This window comes from Phascolarctos cinereus, unplaced genomic scaffold (assembly GCF_003287225.1).
Source record: "Phascolarctos cinereus isolate Bilbo 61053 unplaced genomic scaffold, phaCin_HiC Scaffold_4;HRSCAF=312, whole genome shotgun sequence".
Lineage (NCBI taxonomy): Eukaryota > Metazoa > Chordata > Mammalia > Diprotodontia > Phascolarctidae > Phascolarctos > Phascolarctos cinereus.
This window is the reverse complement of record NW_027555847.1, coordinates 682,514,911-682,522,820: the sequence shown is the minus strand read 5'-3', so window position 1 is coordinate 682,522,820 and position 7,910 is coordinate 682,514,911. Positions and strand designations below refer to the sequence as shown.

Below are 7,910 nucleotides of genomic sequence, written 5' to 3'. Positions count from 1 at the left end.
CAAAGAACAGGAAAAATATTGCATGAGAAATAGAACTTCTGTTACGTATGGTCTTTTAAAAAAAGAAATAACAAAATATGCAAAGGTTAATAAGGCAGTAAGAAAATGATGCTATTTGTGTCTTTTCCTGCACTGTTTTCTCCTTTATGTAGTATCCCCTTTCTGATCCACCTCCAAGCCTAAACTCACAGGTTGAATCCCCTGGGGAAAGATTGTTCCTAGGTCAAAGTACTCTGTGGGTCTGTACTCCTAAATAAATAATCTAATCCTAAAGAATAAGTGGGTTAAAGAATAAGTCATAGAGACAATCAATAATTTCATTAAAGAGAATGACAACAATGAGACAACATTCCAAAATTTGTAGGATGCAGCCAAATAAGTATTTAGGGGAAATTTTATATCTCTAAACATGTACATAAACATAAAAGACAGAAAAGCAGATCAATGAATTGGGCATGCAACTAAAAAAACTAGAAAAAGAATAAATTAAAAATCCCCCATTAAACACCAAAATGGAAATCCTGAAAGTCAAAGGAAAGCTTAATAAAATTAAAAGTAAAAAAAAAATTGAACTAATAAATAAAACCAGGAACTAATTTCATGAAAAAAAACCCAAACCACCCAGAAAAGCTACTGATTAATTTGATTAAAAAAAAAGAAAATCAAATCACTGTTATCAAAAAAGAAAAAGGTAAATGTACCACCAATGAAAATGAAATTAAAGAAATTACTAGGAATTGTTTTGCCAAATTGTATGCCAGTAAGACTGATAATCTGAGTGAAATGGATGAATACTTAGAAAAATATTAACTTTTCAGAATAACAGAAGAGGAAATAGGATACTTAAATGGCTGTATCTTAGAAAAAGAAATTGAACAAACCATAAATGAGCTCCCTAAGAACCCCCCCCAATTAAATGGATTTACAAGTGAATTCTACCAAATGTATAAGGAACAATTAATTTCAATATTGTATAAACTACTTGAAAAAACAGGTAAAGAAGGAGTCCTACTAAATTCCTTTTATGACACAAATATTGATACCTAAGTCAGGGAGAGCAAAAACAGAATCAAAACTATAGACCAATTTCCTTAATGAATATCGATGCAAAAATTTTAAATAAAATGCTAGCAAGGAGATTACAGCACTGTGTTAGAAAGATCATACACTATGACCAGGTGGGATTTATACCAGAAATGCAGGGCTGGTTCAATATTAGGAAAACTATCAGCATAACTGAACATATGAGTAACAAAACCAACAAAAATCAGATGATTATCTCAATAGTTGCAGAAAAGTCTTTGACAAAATAAAACACCTAATCCTATTAAAAACACTACAAAGCATAGGAATCAATGGAGCTTTTCTCAAAATTATAAGTAGCATCTATCTAAAACCAAGAGTAAGCATTGTCTATAACGAGGATAAAGTTGAAGCCTTCCCAATAAGATCAATGGTGAAGCAAAGTTATCCGTTATCACCACTATTATTCTGCACTAGAAATGCTAGCTATAGCAATAAGATAAGAAAAAGAAATTGAAGGAATAAAACTAGGCAATGAGGAAAACTATCCCTCTTTGCCAATGATATTGATGAAGGTTGAGAGGTTGGGACCTCTCAAAAAAACCAAAGTACAAAACGGGTTGTCTGGAATGAATTCACAAACTCAAGCAATCTTAAGCCAAGGTGGCAAAGTTTATTGTTATGCTTTTCAGCGGGCAAGGATTCTTAAAGGAACCTGCAACCTTAGAGAGGTACAGGTAATGTTTATGTAGGATAAAATGCAATAAAACACATGTCAAATATGCTAACTAGGTGATTCAGGGCGGGATTAGGGAGTGGTTAAGGAGTGATCAGTTCTCAATTGAAACTCAAGATAAGAAAAATCCCATTATTCAAGAGAGTATCTGGTCCCAGACATCCTGGGCCCAGTGATAACAAACAGGAAGAATATTGATCAGCTCTATCTGGTCCTGGAATTTGCAGACACAGGAAGGGGTGTTTTTAGTTCACTCAGAGAGAAAAAGATTAATTTAGGTTTTTGGCCCTTATTGGGGCTCAATTGATCTTAAATGATTATCAAGGGACAGTGTTTCTGAGGCTAGGGAGAAATTGGGGTCCGAGTACAAGCACCCAAACATAAGCACCTAAGCACCCCAACAATATGATGGTATACTTAGAGAATTCTAGAGAATCAACTAAAAAACTAGTTGAAACAATTAACAACTTCAGTAAAGTTGTAGTTGTAAAGTTATAAAAATAAACCTACATAAATTCATCAGCATTTCTAGCAGCAAGACTCCATTTAAATGAACTACATACAATATAAAATTCTTGGGAGTCTACCTGTCAAGAAAACCCAGGGACTATATGAACACAATTACAAAACACTTTTCATGCAAATAAAGACAGATCTAAACAATTGGGAAAATGTGAATTGCTCATGGGTAGGCCAAGCCAATGTAATAAAACCGACAATTCTACCTAAATTAATTTACTTATTCAGTGTCACACCAATCAAACTACTAAAGAATTACTTTGTAGAACTAGAAAAAAATAGTAACAAAATTCATCTGGAAGAACAAAAGGTCAAGAACATCATTGGAATGCTTCCCATTAACAATCAGGCATTTTCTTTAATTGGCAAAGATATTTACTATAGTGGTAGATTAAGAACAATTGGTATAAAAGTTTGGGAAGCACTGTCTCCCAAAACAATTCAGGTCAACGGGCAGAATGGACACAAACTTGGAATAAAGTGATGGTGTGGTGCAACAGCATGTTACACGTATGCCAAAGAGGTAGCTCAAAGCTCTTAATTACTGAAGGTCTTTCTTTAGTCCATAGCCAGGATTCTTTTCTGGTGCAAGGGTAACGCTCCTTGAAGCTGCTTCCTCCCTTAGGTGGGTATCTTTTACTATTAATATTTTGGTGTATATGGAGAACTTTCTCTTTATCAATAATTGCCTTGGGTTTTATGCCTAGAAGTGCAATCTCTGGTCAAAGGAAGGGTATGAACATTTTAGACATTTGATTTTCACAATTCTAAATTGCTTTCCAGAATGGTTGTGCTAATTCACAACTTCACAAATAATGCATCAGTGTACCTATCTTTACATGATTCTTCCGACCTTGAGTGTTTCTATCTTTTATCTTTGAGAATTTGTTGGGTGTGAGATGAAACCTCAGGGTTATTTTTCTTTTTCTTTCTATTATTATTAGTGATTTGAAGGATTCTTCCATATGATTGTGTAGTGATTATGTCCTGGCCTTTTCTTTTCTCTAGTATCCTACATCTCTTCCCTCAGGGCTTCAGGGCAGACTGAATAGTCTGAGGGTGTCTCTTTCTTCATTGCTATTGGATTAAGTAACCCTCTCCTCCCCCCCCAGCTATGTTCTCACTGTTAAGGGCCAGTAACACTCTAATTCTACTTATTTTGTAAATAATTTTTTAAATTGCTTGTTTTTACTTTGTAAGATTTCATCCAGTATTCCTTTACCTTTTAGAAAATTATTACACATAACAAGGAATTTTTTAAAAAAGGAAGAAAAGGGAAAAATCAGCAAAACTGAGCAATACATTGAAAAAATATGAAAATATATACAACGTTCCACCCGTATAGATTTCCACTTGTATACAGTAGTTGATTCTGGTGGTGGAGGAGGGAAGGCATATTCTTATTTGTTTTCCTTAGGACTATGCTCGTTCTTTGCAATTTTGCAATATTTTCTTTTGATTATTTGCATTGTTGTTGTTATCCTGTTATATTGCTTTCCTGATGTTCAGTCTGCATCAGATCGTGTAAGTCTTTTCGTGTTTCTCTGTATTCAACATATTCATCTTTTTTTTTTTTAAATAGCAGAGTAATATTCCATTACATTTATATACCACAATTTATTTAGGCATTCTCTAATCAATGGGCATCTACTTTATTTCCAGTTTTTTGTTGCCACAAAAAATGTATGGCTGTCTATATTTTGGTGTCTGTAGGGACTTTATTTTTATCAGTGACCTCCTTGGGAATATGTGCCTAGAAGGGAAACCTTTGGGTCAAAGGGTATGGTCACTTTTGTCACTTTATTTGCATAATTCCAAATTATTTTCCAAAAATGATCATGCTCATTTATAACTCCACCAGTTATGCACTAGTGTGCCTGTCTTTCCACAGCCCCTTCAACATCGACTTTTTCCTTCTCTTAATCACTTAATATTGATTAACTTTTACAAAGGTGTATTTACTTTGAAGATATAGCAAAAATATAGTATAAGCATTTCCCCCAATACCTCAGTGTATTCTCCTTCATATACTACCTTTTCCCTGGGGTGGAATCTTCTCAACTTAGTTCAACTCTTATACAGCATTGGTTTCACCAAGTTCACACCCAAAAACAACATTGCTGTTGGCCAAGGTCTTGTCTTTGCAGTTGCTGGTCTGGGTCATCCCAAAGGTTGCTTCTTGCTTTTTGTGGTAGCCATGCTGGGCTGGGTGCAAAACTTGGCCTGGAACACTGGAACACCAGCACAGGAAAAAAGCAAAACCAAATATAGACACTAAGAATCAAGGTCCATTTTTTGGGACCACATGACCTCAAAGGGGAGAAATCCCCAAAGCCTCTCCCCTTATATCATGGTCTCTTTCCAGGCACCTAGAGGAAAAGATTCATGCCACTAGGAATAGAGCAATTTAAAGAAGTAATGCAAGAGATGCCCCTGAAACCAATCAAAGAGTCTCCCAATGACCTTGTGGTTGGCAGATCAGAACCAGCCATAACATGTGCCCTTTAAGGCACCTCCCATACATGTCAGTGTCTCTTCTGGAAGCAAGTCCCCAGCCTCCCCATGTGAAGAGATACCATCTAAGACATTCTGCATATGTGTAAAATCCCTGTTATACTCTCCCCATTTGAAAAATGTGTCTCTGGGCATCAAGTCATGATTATGATCATGATGGCTGAGAGGTGGATATGGATATTGAGGGAGACCCAGAGGCAGTGGTTCTTCCTCTAAACAGAGGCAATGAAAATACAACATCTGGTTGTATCTGGTTGCAAGATCACTATCTTGATTCAACCTGGAGAACTGATAATAGCCTCATTCCTTAGACTCTAGAAAAGAGTGCTGAGAACAGGGCTGTCATCAAGAAAATGTTATTGGAAGAATATTTTATGTTTAACAAATCACTTCCAGACAAACTCTGACTTGATCAAAAAGGAAAGTAACAAAAAGTATATGAAAAGTCCAAAAAAATCAGGAAAACTCAAGATTCTAGTAATTTATAAAGCTGGCCAGTCATCCAGTCAAGTGCATGATGGGAGAAAAAGAGCCAGTTGAACAAGGTCTGGACAAGTTCATCCAGAGGTGGAAAAAAAATTTCAAAACTAATAGGTACCTGCACTGTTTTACAAGAGTTACACCAGACTACTTTAACAAGACAAATTAAACGGTCTGGAAAAAGGCCTGTTCAAACAGAAGAGCAGCAGTTATTATCTTCAGGCCCTAGATGAACTTTCAGGGGAGAAGTCTTGGTCCTCATTAGGCTTATGAGGGTGTGCTGAACCTAACCCGAATGCTGTAAAAATTGAGACATTATCTGATGACGAAGAAGTGAATGTCGCTGATGAATCAGATGAATTTTTTTTACATCCCCCTAAGGAATCCAAGTAATATTCTTTTATTTGATGTTCTCAATGATACAGACCATAAAATGGTCCCCAAGCACTCACTCCTCCCGAGGGACAAGACTGTGCCATTTCTGCAACTCCTGGGAAGGACCTTCATAGCCCTTCACAAGGTTGGAGGGAAGTGCTCTCTGCCTTGGGAATTGCTTCCTGCTTGCAGAAGTCCAGCAGCAATGGTGGGAGCTCTGATTGGTCACTCAATGAGACATCTAACCTTGGTATAGAAGGAAGTGCCAAGCAGGATGGAAGAGGAATGTTGGAGGACACTGAGCTTCATCCGGAGCCTGGAGGAGGGCAAAAGGATGTCATTGATAGTGAGATGCTTCTTCATCCTTCCTGCCAAGGAGATGAGATTAAACCAGGGGAAGGGGAAGGAGCTTAAATGGCCTGAACAGGAGGTAGAAGTAAACAAAAATGCCTTTCAGGAGGAAGAGAAGCAAGCTGTCCTTGAGTTTTTTGAGGGCCGCCAGACCAAGACGTGAGAATGATATTTGAAGATTAGGAGTTACATTTTGAATCAGTGGGAAAGATGCAACCTGAAATATTTGAATAAGACCTCAGCACATCCAGGACTGAAGAACTGTGGTAATGTTAACTATATTGGATGGATAACACATAGCTGGAATTAAAAGAGATGATCAATTTTTGATGTGAGCAGGCTTTGTGTAACAGACCTTGGCCAGCTAATAATATATGAGTCAGGGAAGGAAGAGATGCAGAAGAAGTGTACCAGCTAGCCTAGCTAGACCATTGATGCCCAGGTGACAAACAGGAGACTCATGGGGGAACTCATGTGATGCAAGGGACTTAGAAGGACAGACGTTTGAGTATCTCTCAGCTGAAGAGTTGGCCAGAAGAAGGGAAGATGGTAAAAAAAAAAAACCCAAAATGAAATCTCCCAAAGTGCCCAGGCAACTCAAAAAGCTCCTTTGGCCCCTTCTGGCTGATTCCTTGAAGTCTCTTCAGTGAAGCAAATTTCAGGTGTGAGTGGCTTCAGAAGCACTTCTTTTTTTCTTTTAGGCAATTGGGGTTAAGTGACTTGCCCAGAGTCACACAGCTAGTGAGTGTTATATGTTTGAGGCCAGATTTGAACTCAGGTCCTCCTGACTCCAGGGCGGTGCTCTATCCACTGTGCCACCTAGCTGCCCCTAGAAGCACTTTTAATAAAGGATTTGCATGCTCATATTTCTGTGGCAGAAGTAATTGGTCCCTCTTAGGAGGAAGATACTCTGAAGTTGATAGGGTAGTTGATATCTGTGCAGTTGAGCCTTGTAATAGTTTAAGCATAGGACTACAGTTTGAGATGGACCTTGTATCCCACACCCAAGCTTCAGAAACCTTGGCTTCCAGAGAGTACAGTGTGATTGGATGGTACCACTGTCATCCTACCTTTGATATTAGCTCTTCACTTTGGAATACAGACACTTGGGCCAATTTCCAGAATTCTTTTTCCAGAGGTGGAACAACGTTCATATAATTGAAATGATCCTTTACCATACTCCCAAATTACCTGCTTGGTTATAAGTGATGAAAATAGTTCAGGTGGTTCCAACTCTGTACATCATAAATTTGAAGTACAACAAGAGTTGGGAGAACCTCAACGGAAATTAGTGTTTGAAAAAAACAAGATAGATGATTGAAAAATACTGGCTATCTCCTAAAGGTGTTACTTTGGATAAAATATTTCACTGGGATTCTGACCTGACTTGTTTATGGAAACGCTTAGAGTGTCTGAGGAAGACTGCATGAAGTAACCAACTGCCACATTGCTGAAAAATTCTTAGCCCAAGTGGAGAATTTGTTCCTTTCCCCTTACAGAAGCAAACCAGAGAAGGACACATCTGGAGAGAACTGCCCTGTGTGTCCACTACAGCCATCGTTGTGATAGTTTTACTACTGGACATTTTCATTTTAAAAGTAAAATAGCATTTATAAAAATCCTACCTTCAAAGTTTTTCACAATTTTCCAATTTCCCAATGTATTATGCAGGCAGCAATGGTAGCTAGGAAACAAATGTTCTACCTAGTTAAAGAAATGCAGGCTATAACATATAAATCAATCATGTAAAACCATATGCAGTCAAAGAACTTTGGACTCTCACCTTGAGGATGCTTGCCAAAGGGTGGTCCGTAGCAGGTGTTCAGGTGGTTGAAGGGTTTATCTGTTAGCGGCTTAATGTTGGTGGTGTGGTGAGGTCAACACTTTTGTTTTTGCCCTCCTTTTTCATTTG

At 37.7% G+C, this 7,910-nt stretch overlaps 2 pseudogenes; both read left to right on the top strand.

The window, feature by feature from the left end:
* The first annotated feature begins 4,965 nt into the window (after positions 1–4,965).
* LOC110202145 (deubiquitinase MYSM1 pseudogene) lies at positions 4,966–5,665 on the top strand (annotated as a pseudogene).
* Positions 5,666–5,932: 267 nt separating this feature from the next.
* LOC110202144 (histone H2A deubiquitinase MYSM1-like) lies at positions 5,933–7,564 on the top strand (annotated as a pseudogene).
* The last annotated feature ends 346 nt before the right edge of the window (positions 7,565–7,910 follow it).